We start from the raw sequence: 16,568 nt of genomic DNA, 5'->3' as shown, positions 1-16,568 counted from the left end.
TGAGAGTTGCTACGCACCTCAAAATGATGCTACAGTAATGTAGTGAGAGTTTCTTATAAAACTCAAAATGATGCGACTGTGATGTGGTGAGAGTTGCTACGAACCTCAAAATGATGCTACAGTAATGTAGTGAGAGTTGCTACGAACCTCAATAATGCTACAGTAATGTTGTAAGTGTTGCTAAAAATCTCAAAATGATGCTAAAGTGATGTGGTGAGAGTTGCTAAAATCTTCAAAATGATGCTACAGTGATGTAGTGAGAGTTGCCACGAACCTCAAAATGATGCTACAGTGATGTATTAAGTTGCTAAAAACCTAAAAATGATGCTACAGTGATGTAGTGAGAGTTGTTACGAACCTCAAAATGATACCACAGTGATGTCGTGAGAGTTGCTTAAAAACTCAAAATGATGCGACTGTGATGTGTTGAAAGTTGCAAAAACCTCAAAATGATGCTCCACTGATGTAGTGAGAGTTAATAAAAATCTCAAAATGATTCCACAGTAATGTAGTGAGAGTTGCTACGAACCTCAAAATGATGCTTCAGTGATGTGGTGAGACTTGCTAAAAATCTCAAAATGATTCCACAGTAATGTCGTGAGAGTTGCTACGAACCTATAAATGATGCTACAGTGATGTGGTAGGAGTTGCTTAAAACCTCAAAATGATTCCACAGTCATGTAGTGAGAGTAGCTTAAAACCTCAAAATGATGCTACAGTAATGTATTAAGTTGCTAAAAACCTCAAAATGATGCTACAGTAATGTATTAAGTTGCTAAAAACCTCAAAATGTTGCTACAGTGATGTAGTAAGAGTTGCTTAAAACCTCAAAATGATGCTCCAGCGGTGTCCTGAGAGTGGCTACTAATCTAAGAAATGATGCTACAGTGATGTGGTGAGAGTTTCTTAAAATCTTAAAAAGATGCGACAGTGATGTGGTGAGAGTTGCTACTATCCTCCTAATGATGGTACAGTGAAGTAGTGAAAGTTGCTAAAAACCTCAAAATGCTGCTACAGTGATGTCGGAAGAGTTGCTAAAAATCTCAAAATGCTGCTACAGTGATGTCGGAAGAGTTGGTAAAAATCTCAAAATGATGCTAAAGTGATGTGGCGAGAGTTGCTAAAAACCTCACAATGATGCTGTCAGTAATGTAGTGAGAGATGCTACGAACCTCAACATGATGCTACAGTAATGTAGTGAGAGTTGCTAAGAACCTCAAAATGATGCTACAGTGATGTAGTGAGAGTTGCTACGAACCTATAAATGATGCTACAGTGATGTGGTAGGAGTTGCTTAAAACCTCAAAATGATTCCACAGTCATGTAGTGAGAGTTGCTTAAAACCTCAAAATGATGCTACAGTAATGTTGTAAGAGTTGCTACGAACCTCAAAATGATGCTACAGTAATGTATTAAGTTGCTAAAAACCTCAAAATGATGCTACAGTAATGTATTAAGTTGCTAAACACCTAAAAATGTTGCTACAGTGATGTAGTAAGAGTTGCTTAAAACCTCAAAATGATGCTCCAGTGAAGTAGTGAAAGTTGCTAAAAACCTTAAAATGCTGCTACAGTGATGTCGGAAGAGTTGCTAAAAATCTCAAAATGATGCTCCAGTGATGTAGTGAGTTGCTTAAAACCTCAAAATGATGCTACAGTTATGTAATGAGAGTTGCTATGAACCTAAGAAATGATGCGACAGTGATGTGGTGAGAGTTGCTACTAATCTCAAAATGATGCTTCAGTGATGTGCTGAGAGTTGCTACTAATCTCAAAATGATGCTCCAGTGATGTAATGGGAGTTGCTACTAACCTAAGAAATGATGCTACAGTGATGTAGTGAGAGTTGCTATTATGTTAAAAATGATGCTGACAGTGATGTAGTGAGAGTTGCTACTATGCTCAAAATTATGCTGACAGTAATGTAGTAAGAGTTGCTAAAAATCTCAAAATGATGCTACAGTGATATAGTGAGAGTTGCTACGAACCTCAAAATGATGCTCCAGTGATGCAGTAAGAGTTGCTTAAAATCTTAAAATGATGCTGACAGTCATGTAGTGAGAGTTGCTACGCACCTCAAAATGATGCTACAGTAATGTAGTGAGAGTTTCTTATAAAACTCAAAATGATGCGACTGTGATGTGGTGAGAGTTGCTACGAACCTCAAAATGATGCTACAGTAATGTAGTGAGAGTTGCTACGAACCTCAATAATGCTACAGTAATGTTGTAAGTGTTGCTTAAAATCTCAAAATGATGCTAAAGTGATGTGGTGAGAGTTGCTAAAATCTTCAAAATGATGCTACAGTGACGTAGTGAGAGTTGCCACGAACCTCAAAATGATGCTACAGTGATGTGGTGAGAGTTGCTAAAATCTTCAAAATGATGCTACAGTGACGTAGTGAGAGTTTCACGATCCTCAAAATGATGCTACAGTAATGTATTAAGTTGCTAAAAACCTAAAAATGATGCTACAGTGATGTAGTGAGAGTTGTTTAAAAAAAATAAAAATGATGCTGACAGTCATGTAGTGAGAGTTGCTACTATCCTCCAAATGATGCTACAGTGATGTAGTGAGAGTTGCTTAAAATCTCAAAATGATGTGACAGTGATGTGGTAATAGTTTCAAAAAACTCAAAATGATGCTCCAGTGATGTAGTAAGAGTTGCTACGAACCTCAAAATGATGCTGACAGTCGTGAAGTGAGATTTGCTACTATCCTCAAAATGATGCTACAGTGATGTAGTGAGAGTTGCTACTAATCTAAGAAATGATGCTAAAGTGATGTGGTGAGAGTTGCTTAAAATCTCAAAATGATGCAACAGTGATGTAGTGAGAGTAGCTTAAAACCTCAAAATGATGCTACAGTAATGTATTAAGTTGCTAAAAACCTCAAAATGATGCTACAGTAATGTATTAAGTTGCTAAAAAACTAAAAATGATGCAACAGTGATGTGGTGAGAGTTGCTACTATCCTTCAAATGATTCTACAGTAATGTAGTGAGAGTTGCAAAAAATCTAAAAATGATGCTGTAAGTAATGTATTGAGACTTGCTACGAACCTCAGTAATGCTACAGTAATGTTGTAAGTGTTGCTAAAAATCTCAAAATGATGCTCCAGTAATGAAGTGAGAGTTGCTACGAACCTATAAATGATGCTACAGTGATGTAGTGAGAGTTGCTTAAAACCTGAAAATGATTCCACAGTCATGTGGTGAGAGTTGCTTAAAACCTCAAAATGATGCTACAGTAATGTTGTAAGAGTTGCTACGAACCTCAAAATAATGCTACAGTAATGTATTAAGTTGCTAAAAACCTCAAAATGATGCTACAGTAATGTATTAAGTGGCTAAAAACCTCAAAATGTTGCTACAGTGATGTAGTAAGAGTTGCTTAAAACCTCAAAATGATGCTCCAGTAATGTAGTGAGAGTTGCAACTAATCTAAGAAATGATGCTACAGTGATGTGGTGAGAGTTTCTTAAAATCTTAAAAAGATGCGACAGTGATGTGGTGAGAGTTGCTACTATCCTCCAAATGATGCTACAGTGAAGTAGTGAAAGTTGCTAAAAACCTCAAAATGCTGCTACAGTGATGTCCGAAGAGTTGGTAAAAATCTCAAAATGATGCTAAAGTGATGTGGCGAGAGTTGCTAAAAACCTCACAATGATGCTGTCAGTAATGTAGTGAGAGATGCTACGAACCTCAACATGATGCTACAGTAATGTAGTGAGAGTTGCTAAGAACCTCAAAATGATGCTACAGTGATGTAGTGAGAGTTGCTACGAACCTATAAATGATGCTACAGTGATGTGGTAGGAGTTGCTTAAAACCTCAAAATGATTCCACAGTCATGTAGTGAGAGTTGCTTAAAACCTCAAAATGATGCTACAGTAATGTTGTAAGAGTTGCTACGAACCTCAAAATGATGCTACAGTAATGTATTAAGTTGCTAAAAACCTCAAAATGATGCTACAGTAATGTATTAAGTTGCTAAACACCTAAAAATTTTTGCTACAGTGATGTAGTAAGAGTTGCTTAAAACCTCAAAATGATGCTCCAGTGAAGTAGTGAAAGTTGCTAAAAACCTTAAAATGCTGCTACAGTGATGTCGGAAGAGTTGCTAAAAATCTCAAAATGATGCTAAAGTGATGTGGCGAGACTTGCTAAAAACCTCACAATAATGCTGTCAGTAATGTAGTGAGAGATGCTACGAACCTCAACATGATGCTACAGTAATGTAGTGAGAGTTGCTACGAACCTCAAAATGATGCAACAGTAATGTAGTGAGAATTGCAACCAAAATCAAAATGATGCTACAGTAATGTAGTAGGAGTTGCTAAAAATCTAAAAATGATGCTGTAAGAAATGTAGTGAGACTTGCTACGAACCTCAATAATGCTACAGTAATGTTGTAAGTGTTGCTTAAAATCTCAAAATGATGCTCCAGTGATGTAGTGAGTTGCTTAAAACCTCAAAATGATGCTACAGTGATGTAATGAGAGTTGCTATGAACCTAAGAAATGATGCGACAGTGATGTGGTGAGAGTTGCTACTAATCTCAAAATGATGCTCCAGTGATGTAATGGGAGTTGCTACTAACCTAAGAAATGATGCTACAGTGATGTAGTGAGAGTTGCTACTATGCTCAAAATTATGCTGACAGTAATGTAGTAAGAGTTGCTAAAAATCTCAAAATGATGCTACAGTGATATAGTGAGAGTTGCTACGAACCTCAAAATGATGCTCCAGTGATGCAGTAAGAGTTGCTTAAAATCTTAAAATGATGCTGACAGTCATGTAGTGAGAGTTGCTACGCACCTCAAAATGATGCTACAGTAATGTAGTGAGAGTTTCTTATAAAACTCAAAATGATGCGACTGTGATGTGGTGAGAGTTGCTACGAACCTCAAAATGATGCTACAGTAATGTAGTGAGAGTTGCTACGAACCTCAATAATGCTACAGTAATGTTGTAAGTGTTGCTAAAAATCTCAAAATGATGCTCAAGTGTTGTGGTGAGAGTTGCTAAAATCTTCAAAATGATGCTACAGTGACGTAGTGAGAGTTGCCACGAACCTCAACATGATGCTACAGTGATGTGGTGAGAGTTTCACGATCCTCAAAATGATGCTACAGTAATGTATTAAGTTGCTAAAAACCTAAAAATGATGCTACAGTGATGTAGTGAGAGTTGTTTAAAAAATTTAAAAATGATGCTGACAGTCATGTAGTGAGAGTTGCTACTATCCTCCAAATGATGCTACAGTGATGTAGTGAGAGTTGCTTAAAATCTCAAAATGATGTGACAGTGATGTGGTAATAGTTTCAAAAAACTCAAAATGATGCTCCAGTGATGTAGTAAGAGTTGCTACGAACCTCAAAATGATGCTACAGTGATGTAATGAGAGTTGCTACTAACCTAAGAAATGATGCTACAGTGATGTCGTGAGAGTTGCTACTAACCTCAAAAGGATACTGACAGTAATGTAGTATCCTTGCTAAAAACCTGAAAATGATGCTGACAGTGATGTAATGAGAGTTGCTATGAACCTAAGAAATGACGACAGTCGTGAAGTGAGATTTGCTACTATCCTCAAAATGATGCTACGGTGATGTAGTGAGAGTTGCTACTAATCTAAGAAATGATGCTAAAGTGATGTGGTGAGACTTGCTACTTATCCTCCAAATGATTCCACAGTAATGTAGTGAGAGTTGCTTAAAACCTCAAAATGATGCTACAGTAATGTTCTAAGAGTTGCTACGAACCTCAAAATGATGCTAAAATAATGTATTAAGTTGCTAAAAACCTCAAAATGATGCTACAGTAATGTATTAAGTTGCTAAAAACCTCAAAATGTTGCTACAGTGATGTAGTAAGAGTTGCTTAAAACCTCAAAATGATGCTCCAGTTAAGTAGTGAAAGTTGCAAAAAACATCAAAATGCTGCTACAGTGATGTCGGAAGAGTTGCTAAAAACCTCAAAATGCTGCTACAGTGATGTCGGAAGAGTTGCTAAAAATCTCAAAATGATGCTAAAGTGATGTGGCGAGAGTTGCTAAAAATCTCAAAATGATGCTAAAGTGATGTGGCGAGAGTTGCTAAAAACCTCACAATGATGCTGTCAGTAATGTAGTGAGAGTTGCTACGAACCTCAAAATGATGCTCCAGTGATGTAGTGAGAGTTGCTACTGATCTAAGAAATGATGCTACAGTGATGTAGGAAGAGTTGCTGAAAAAATCTCAAAGTGATGCTCCAGTGATGTAGTGAGAGTTGCTTCTAATCTAAGAAATGATGCTACAGTAATGTAGGAAGAGTTGCTAAAAATCTAAAAATGATGCTTCAGTGATGTGGTGAGAGTTGCTAAAAATCTCAAAATGATGCTAAAGTGATGTGATGAGAGGTGCTAAAAACCTCACAATGATGCTGTCAGTAATGTAGTGAGAGTTGCTACGGACCTCAAAATGATGCTCCAGTGATGAAATAAGAGTTGCTTAAAACCTTTAAAAATGATGCTGACAGTCATGTAGTGAGAGTTGCTACTATCCTCCAAATGATGCTACAGTGATGTAGTGAGAGTTGCTTAAAATCTCAAAATGATGTGACAGTGATGTGGTAATAGTTTCAAAAAACTCAAAATGATGCTCCAGTGATGTAGTAAGAGTTGCTACGAACCTCAAAATGATGCTGACAGTCGTGAAGTGAGATTTGCTACTATCCTCAACATGATGCTACAGTGATGTAGTGAGAGTTGCTACGATCCTCAAAATGATGCTACAGTAATGTATTAGGTTGCAAAAAACCTCAAAATGATGCGACAGTGATGTAGTGAGAGTTGCTACGATCCTCAAAATGATGCTACAGTAATGTATTAGGTTGACTAAAAACCTCAAAATGATGCTCCAGTGATGCAATAAGAGTTGCTTAAAACCTTTAAAAATGATGCTGACAGTCATGTAGTGAGAGTTGCTACTATCCTCCAAATGATGCTACAGTGATGAAGTGAGAGTTGCTTAAAATCTCAAAATGATGTGACAGTGATGTGGTAATAGTTTCAAAAAACTCAAAATGATGCTGACAGTCGTGAAGTGAGATTTGCTACTATCCTCAACATGATGCTACAATGATGTAGTGAGAGTTGCGACTAATCTAAGAAATGATGCTAAAGTGATGTGGTGAGACTTGCTACTATCCTCCAAATGATGCTGCAGTGATGTAGTGAGAGTTGCTTAAAATCTCAAAATGATGCTACAGTGATGTGGTGAGAGTTGCTACGAACCTCAAAATGATGCTGACAGTAATGTGGTGAGAGTTGCTAAAAACCTCAAAATGATGCTGCAGTGATGTATGAAGTGTTGGTAAAAATCTCAAAATGATGCTCCAGTTATGTAGTGAGAGTTGCTACTAATCTAGAAAATGATGCGAAAGTGATGTAGTGAGAGTTGCTTCAAATCTCAAAATGATGCTCCAGTGATAAAGAAAGAGTTGCTTAAAACCTTAAAATGATGCTTACAGTCATGTAGTGAGAGTTGCTTAAAATCTCAAAATGATGCGATTGTGATGTGGTGAGAGTTGCTTAAAACCTCAAAATGATGCTCCAGTGATGTAGTGAGAGTTGCTACTAATCTAAGAAATGATGCGACAGTGATGTGGTGAGAGTTGCTACTATCCTCCAAATGATGCGACAGTGAAGTAGTGAAAGTTGCTAAAAACCTCAAAATGCTGCTACAGTGATGTGGTGAGAGTTGCTACGAACCTCAAAATGATGCAAAAGTGATGTGGCGAGAGTTGCTAAAAACCTCACAATGATGCTGTCAGTAATGTAGTGAGAGATGCTACGAACCTCAACATGATGCTACAGTAATGTAGTGAGAGTTGCTAAGAACCTCAAAATGATGCTACAGTGATGTAGTGAGAGTTGCTACGAACCTATAAATGATGCTACAGTGATGTGGTAGGAGTTGCTTAAAACCTCAAAATGATTCCACAGTCATGTATTGAGAGTTGCTTAAAACCTCAAAATGATGCTACAGTAATGTTGTAAGAGTTGCTACGAACCTCAAAATGATGCTACAGTAATGTATTAAGTTGCTAAAAACCTCAAAATGATGCTACAGTAATGTATTAAGTTGCTAAACACCTAAAAATTTTTGCTACAGTGATGTAGTAAGAGTTGCTTAAAACCTCAAAATGATGCTCCAGTGAAGTAGTGAAAGTTGCTAAAAACCTTAAAATGCTGCTACAGTGATGTCGGAAGAGTTGCTAAAAATCTCAAAATGATGCTAAAGTGATGTGGCGAGACTTGCTAAAAACCTCACAATAATGCTGTCAGTAATGTAGTGAGAGATGCTACGAACCTCAACATGATGCTACAGTAATGTAGTGAGAGTTGCTACGAACCTCAAAATGATGCAACAGTAATGTAGTGAGAATTGCAACCAAAATCAAAATGATGCTACAGTAATGTAGTAGGAGTTGCTAAAAATCTAAAAATGATGCTGTAAGAAATGTAGTGAGACTTGCTACGAACCTCAATAATGCTACAGTAATGTTGTAAGTGTTGCTTAAAATCTCAAAATGATGCTCCAGTGATGTAGTGAGTTGCTTAAAACCTCAAAATGATGCTACAGTGATGTAATGAGAGTTGCTATGAACCTAAGAAATGATGCGACAGTGATGTGGTGAGAGTTGCTACTAATCTCAAAATGATGCTCCAGTGATGTAATGGGAGTTGCTACTAACCTAAGAAATGATGCTACAGTGATGTAGTGAGAGTTGCTACTATGCTCAAAATTATGCTGACAGTAATGTAGTAAGAGTTGCTAAAAATCTCAAAATGATGCTACAGTGATATAGTGAGAGTTGCTACGAACCTCAAAATGATGCTCCAGTGATGCAGTAAGAGTTGCTTAAAATCTTAAAATGATGCTGACAGTCATGTAGTGAGAGTTGCTACGCACCTCAAAATGATGCTACAGTAATGTAGTGAGAGTTTCTTATAAAACTCAAAATGATGCGACTGTGATGTGGTGAGAGTTGCTACGAACCTCAAAATGATGCTACAGTAATGTAGTGAGAGTTGCTACGAACCTCAATAATGCTACAGTAATGTTGTAAGTGTTGCTAAAAATCTCAAAATGATGCTCAAGTGTTGTGGTGAGAGTTGCTAAAATCTTCAAAATGATGCTACAGTGACGTAGTGAGAGTTGCCACGAACCTCAACATGATGCTACAGTGATGTGGTGAGAGTTTCACGATCCTCAAAATGATGCTACAGTAATGTATTAAGTTGCTAAAAACCTAAAAATGATGCTACAGTGATGTAGTGAGAGTTGTTTAAAAAATTTAAAAATGATGCTGACAGTCATGTAGTGAGAGTTGCTACTATCCTCCAAATGATGCTACAGTGATGTAGTGAGAGTTGCTTAAAATCTCAAAATGATGTGACAGTGATGTGGTAATAGTTTCAAAAAACTCAAAATGATGCTCCAGTGATGTAGTAAGAGTTGCTACGAACCTCAAAATGATGCTGACAGTCGTGAAGTGAGATTTGCTACTATCCTCAAAATGATGCTACGGTGATGTAGTGAGAGTTGCTACTAATCTAAGAAATGATGCTAAAGTGATGTGGTGAGACTTGCTACTTATCCTCCAAATGATTCCACAGTAATGTAGTGAGAGTTGCTTAAAACCTCAAAATGATGCTACAGTAATGTTCTAAGAGTTGCTACGAACCTCAAAATGATGCTAAAATAATGTATTAAGTTGCTAAAAACCTCAAAATGATGCTACAGTAATGTATTAAGTTGCTAAAAACCTCAAAATGTTGCTACAGTGATGTAGTAAGAGTTGCTTAAAACCTCAAAATGATGCTCCAGTTAAGTAGTGAAAGTTGCTAAAAACATCAAAATGCTGCTACAGTGATGTCGGAAGAGTTGCTAAAAACCTCAAAATGCTGCTACAGTGATGTCGGAAGAGTTGCTAAAAATCTCAAAATGATGCTAAAGTGATGTGGCGAGAGTTGCTAAAAATCTCAAAATGATGCTAAAGTGATGTGGCGAGAGTTGCTAAAAACCTCACAATGATGCTGTCAGTAATGTAGTGAGAGTTGCTACGAACCTCAAAATGATGCTCCAGTGATGTAGTGAGAGTTGCTACTAATCTAAGAAATGATGCTACAGTGATGTAGGAAGAGTTGCTGAAAAAATCTCAAAGTGATGCTCCAGTGATGTAGTGAGAGTTGCTTCTAATCTAAGAAATGATGCTACAGTAATGTAGGAAGAGTTGCTAAAAATCTAAAAATGATGCTTCAGTGATGTGGTGAGAGTTGCTAAAAATCTCAAAATGATGCTAAAGTGATGTGATGAGAGGTGCTAAAAACCTCACAATGATGCTGTCAGTAATGTAGTGAGAGTTGCTACGGACCTCAAAATGATGCTCCAGTGATGAAATAAGAGTTGCTTAAAACCTTTAAAAATGATGCTGACAGTCATGTAGTGAGAGTTGCTACTATCCTCCAAATGATGCTACAGTGATGTAGTGAGAGTTGCTTAAAATCTCAAAATGATGTGACAGTGATGTGGTAATAGTTTCAAAAAACTCAAAATGATGCTCCAGTGATGTAGTAAGAGTTGCTACGAACCTCAAAATGATGCTGACAGTCGTGAAGTGAGATTTGCTACTATCCTCAACATGATGCTACAGTGATGTAGTGAGAGTTGCTACGATCCTCAAAATGATGCTACAGTAATGTATTAGGTTGCAAAAAACCTCAAAATGATGCGACAGTGATGTAGTGAGAGTTGCTACGATCCTCAAAATGATGCTACAGTAATGTATTAGGTTGACTAAAAACCTCAAAATGATGCTCCAGTGATGCAATAAGAGTTGCTTAAAACCTTTAAAAATGATGCTGACAGTCATGTAGTGAGAGTTGCTACTATCCTCCAAATGATGCTACAGTGATGAAGTGAGAGTTGCTTAAAATCTCAAAATGATGTGACAGTGATGTGGTAATAGTTTCAAAAAACTCAAAATGATGCTGACAGTCGTGAAGTGAGATTTGCTACTATCCTCAACATGATGCTACAATGATGTAGTGAGAGTTGCGACTAATCTAAGAAATGATGCTAAAGTGATGTGGTGAGACTTGCTACTATCCTCCAAATGATGCTGCAGTGATGTAGTGAGAGTTGCTTAAAATCTCAAAATGATGCTACAGTGATGTGGTGAGAGTTGCTACGAACCTCAAAATGATGCTGACAGTAATGTGGTGAGAGTTGCTAAAAACCTCAAAATGATGCTGCAGTGATGTATGAAGTGTTGGTAAAAATCTCAAAATGATGCTCCAGTTATGTAGTGAGAGTTGCTACTAATCTAGAAAATGATGCGAAAGTGATGTAGTGAGAGTTGCTTCAAATCTCAAAATGATGCTCCAGTGATAAAGAAAGAGTTGCTTAAAACCTTAAAATGATGCTTACAGTCATGTAGTGAGAGTTGCTTAAAATCTCAAAATGATGCGATTGTGATGTGGTGAGAGTTGCTTAAAACCTCAAAATGATGCTCCAGTGATGTAGTGAGAGTTGCTACTAATCTAAGAAATGATGCGACAGTGATGTGGTGAGAGTTGCTACTATCCTCCAAATGATGCGACAGTGAAGTAGTGAAAGTTGCTAAAAACCTCAAAATGCTGCTACAGTGATGTGGTGAGAGTTGCTACGAACCTCAAAATGATGCTACAGTAATGTAGTGAGAGTTGCTACGAACCTCAATAATGCTACAGTAATGTTGTAAGTGTTGCTTAAAATCTCAAAATGATGCTAAAGTGATGTGGTGAGAGCTGCTAAAATCTTCAAAATGATGCTACAGTGACGTAGTGAAAGTTGCCACGAACCTCAAAATGATGCTACAGTGATGTGGTGAGAGTTGCTAAAATCTTCAAAATGATGCTACAGTGACGTAGTGAGAGTTTCACGATCCTCAAAATGATGCTACAGTAATGTATTAAGTTGCTAAAAACCTAAAAATGATGCTACAGTGATGTAGTGAGAGTTGTTTAAAAAATTTAAAAATGATGCTGACAGTCATGTAGTGAGAGTTGCTACTATCCTCTAAATGATGCTACAGTGATGTAGTGAGAGTTGCTTAAAATCTCAAAATGATGTGACAGTGATGTGGTAATAGTTTCAAAAAACTCAAAATGATGCTCCAGTGATGTAGTAAGAGTTGCTACGAACCTCAAAATGATGCTGACAGTCGTGAAGTGAGATTTGCTACTATCCTCAAAATGATGCTACAGTGATGTAGTGAGAGTTGCAACTAATCTAAGAAATGATGCTAAAGTGATGTGGTGAGAGTTGCTTAAAATCTCAAAATGATGCCACAGTGATGCGGTGAGAGTTTCTCAAAAAACTAAAAATGATGCAACAGTGATGTGGTGAGAGTTGCTACTATCCTTCAAATGATTCTACAGTAATGTAGTGAGAGTTGCAAAAAATCTAAAAATGATGCTGTAAGTAATGTATTGAGACTTGCTACGAACCTCAGTAATGCTACAGTAATGTTGTAAGTGTTGCTAAAAATCTCAAAATGATGCTCCAGTAATGAAGTGAGAGTTGCTACGAACCTATAAATGATGCTACAGTGATGTAGTGAGAGTTGCTTAAAACCTGAAAATGATTCCACAGTCATGTGGTGAGAGTTGCTTAAAACCTCAAAATGATGCTACAGTAATGTTGTAAGAGTTGCTACGAACCTCAAAATAATGCTACAGTAATGTATTAAGTTGCTACTATCCTCCAAATGATGCTACAGTGATGAAGTGAGAGTTGCTTTAAATCTCAAAATGATGTGACAGTGATGTGGTAATAGTTTCAAAAAATTCAAAATGATGCTCCAGTAATGTAGTGAGAGATGCTACGCACCTCAACATGATGCTACAGTAATGTAGTGAGAGTTTCTACGAACCTCAAAATGATGCTACAGTAATGTAGTAAGAGTTGCTAAAAATCTCAAAATGATGCTACAGTGATGTGGTTAGACTTGCTAAAAATCTCAAAATGATTCCACAGTAATGTAGTGAGAGTTGCTACGAACCTATAAATGATGCTCCAGTAATGAAGTGAGAGTTGCTACGAACCTATAAATGATGCTACAGTGATGTGGTAGGAGTTGCTTAAAACCTCAAAATGATTCCACAGTCATGTAGTGAGAGTTGCTTAAAACCTCAAAATGATGCTACAGTAATGTTGTAAGAGTTGCTACGAACCTCAAAATGATGCTACAGTAATGTATTAAGTTGCTAAAAACCTCAAAATGATGCTACAGTAATGTATTAAGTTGCTAAAAACCTCAAAATGTTGCTACAGTGATGTAGTACGAGTTGCTTAAAACCTCAAAATGATGCTCCAGTGAAGTAGTGAAAGTTGCTAAAAACCTCATAATGCTGCTACAGTGATGTCGGAAGAGTTGCTAAAAATCTCAAAATGATGCAAAAGTGATGTGGCGAGAGTTGCTTAAAACCTCACAATGATGCTGTTAGTAATGTAGTGAGAGATGCTACGAACCTCAAAATGATGCTACAGTAATGTAGTGAGAGTTGCTACGAACCTCAAAATGATGCTCCAGTGATGTAGTGAGAGTTGCTACTAATCTAAGAAATGATGCTACAGTGATGTAGGAAGAGTTGCTAAAAATCTCAAAATGATGCTTCAGTGATGTGGTGAGAGTTGCTAAAAATCTCAAAATGATGCTTCAGTGATGCAATAAGAGTTTCTTAAAACCTTAAAATGATGCTGACAGTAATGTTGTAAGTGTTGCTAAAAATCTCAAAATGATGCTACAGTGATGTAGTGAGAGTTGCTAAAATCCTCAAAATGATGCTACAGTGATGTAGTGAGAGTTGCCACGAACCTCAAAATGATGCTCCAGTAATGTAGTGAGAGTTGCTCAGAACATCAAAATGATGCGACAGTAATGTGGTGAGAGTTGCTAAGAACCTCAAAAAGATGCTACAGTAATGTAGTGAGAGTTGCTAGGATCCTAAAAATGATGCTCCAGTAATGTATTAAGTTGCTAAAAACCTCAAAATGATGCTACAGTGATGTAGTGAGAGTTGCTCCGAACCTCAAAATGATGCTACAGTTTTGTAGTGAGGGTTGCTACGAACCTCAAAATGATGCTACAGTAATGTAGGAAGAGTTGCTAAAAATATCAAAATGATGCTAAAGTGATGTGGTGAGAGTTGAAAAAAAAAATCAAAATGATGCTGTAAGTAATGTAGTGAGAGATGCTACGACCCTCAAAATGATGCTACAGTGATGTAGTGAGAGTTGCTACGAACCTCAAAATGATGCTACACTCATGTAGTGAGAGTTGCTAAAAACCTCAAAATGATGCTGCAGTGATGTAGTAAGTGTTGGTAAAAACCTCAAAATGATGCTCCAGTGATATAGTGAGAGTTGCTACGGACCTCAAAATGATGCTCCAGTGATGCAGTAAGAGTTGCTTAAAACCTCAAAATGATGCTGACAGTAATGTTGTGAGAGTTGTTAAGAACCTCAAAATGATGCTACAGTGATGTAGTGAGAGTTGCTAAAAACCTCAAAATGATGCTGACAGTAATGTTGTGAGAGTTGCTACGAACTTCAAAATGATGCTACAGTAATGTAGTAAGAGTTGCTAAAAATCTCAAAATGATGCTGAAGTGATGTGGTGAGAGTTGCTAAAATCTTAAAAATTATGCCACAGTAATGTAGTGAGAGTTGCTACGAACCTAAAAATGATGCTACAGAAATGTAGTGAGAGTTGCTACGAACCTCAAAATGATGCTACAGTGATGTAGTGAGAGTTGCTACGATCCTCAAAATGATGCTACAGTAATGTATTGGGTTGCTAAAAACCTCAAAATGATGCTACAGTGATGTAGTGAGAGTTACTACGATCCTCAAAATGATGCTACAGTAATGTATTAGGTTGACTAAAAACCTCAAAATGATGCTCCAGTGATGCAGTAAGAGTTGCTTAAAACCTTTAAAAATGATGCTGACAGTCATGTAGTGAGAGTTGCTCCTATCCTCCAAATGATGCTACAGTGATGTAGTGAGAGTTGCTTAAAATCTCAAAATGATGTGACAGTGATGTGGTAATAGTTTCAAAAAACTCAAAATGATGCTCCAGTGATGTAGTAAGAGTTGCTACGAACCTCAAAATGATGCTGACAGTCGTGAAGTGAGATTTGCTACTATCCTCAAAATGATGCTACAGTGATGTAGTGAGAGTTGCTACTAATCTAAGAAATGATGCTAAAGTGATGTGGTGAGACTTGCTACTATCCTCCAAATGATGCTACAGTGATGTGGGGAGACTTGCTAAAAACCTCAAAATCATGCTGCAGTGATGTATTAAGTGTTGGTAAAAATCTCAAAATGATGCTCCAGTGATGTGGTAGGAGTTGCTTAAAACCTCAAAATGATTCCACAGTCATGTAGTGAGAGTTGCTTAAAACCTCAAAATGATGCGACAGTAATGTTGTAAGAGTTGCTACGAACCTCAAAATAATGCTACAGTAATGTATTAAGTTGCTAAAAACCTCAAAATGATGCTACAGTAACGTATTAAGTTCGTAAAAACCTCAAAATGCTGCTACAGTGATGTAGTAAGAGTTGCTTAAAACCTCACAATGATGCTCCAGTGATGTAGTGAGAGTTGCTACTAATCTAAGAAATGATGCTACAGTGATGTGGTGAGAGTTTCTTAAAATCTTAAAAACATGGGACAGTGATGTGGTGAGAGTTGCTACTATCCTCCAAATGCTGCTACAGTGAAGTAGTGAAAGTTGCTAAAAACCTAAAAATGCTGCTACAGTGATGTCGGAAGAGTTGCTAAAAATCTCAAAATGATGCTAAAGTGATGTGGCGAGAGTTGCTAAAAACCTCAAGATGATGCTGTCAGTAATGTAGTGAGAGATGCTACGAACCTCAACATGATGCTACAGTAATGTAGTGAGAGTTGCTACGAACCTAAAAATGATGCTACAGTAATGTATTAAGTTGCTAAAAACCTCAAAATGATGCTCCACTGATGTAGTGAGAGTTGCTACGAACCTCAAAATGATGCTACAGTTATGTAGTGAGAGTTGCTACGAACCTCAAAATGATGCTACAGTAATGTTGCAGGAGTTGCTAAAAATCTAAAAATGATGCTGTAAGTAATGTAGTGAGACTTGCTACGAACCTCAATAATGCTGCAGTAATGTTGTAAGTGTTGCTAAAAATCTCAAAATGATGCAAAAGTGATGTGGTGAGAGTTGCAAAAATCTTCAAAATGATGCTACAGTGATGTAGTGAGAGTTGCTACGAACCTCAAAATGATGCTCCAGTAATGTAGTGAGAGTTGCTAGGATCCTAAAAATGATGCTCCAGTAATGTATTAAGTTGCTAAAAACCTCAAAATGATGCTACAGTGATGTAGTGAGAGTTGCTACTAAACAAAGAAATGATGCTACAGTGATGTAGTGAGAGTTCCTACTCATCTCAAAATGATGCTACAGTGATGTAGTGAGAGTTCCTACT

Source organism: Aulostomus chinensis, chromosome 1 (assembly GCF_037954235.1).
Source record: "Aulostomus chinensis isolate RoL2024-O1b breed Wild chromosome 1, RoL_Achi_v1.0, whole genome shotgun sequence".
NCBI lineage: Eukaryota > Metazoa > Chordata > Actinopteri > Syngnathiformes > Aulostomidae > Aulostomus > Aulostomus chinensis.
Note: the sequence above shows the minus strand (reverse complement) of the source record.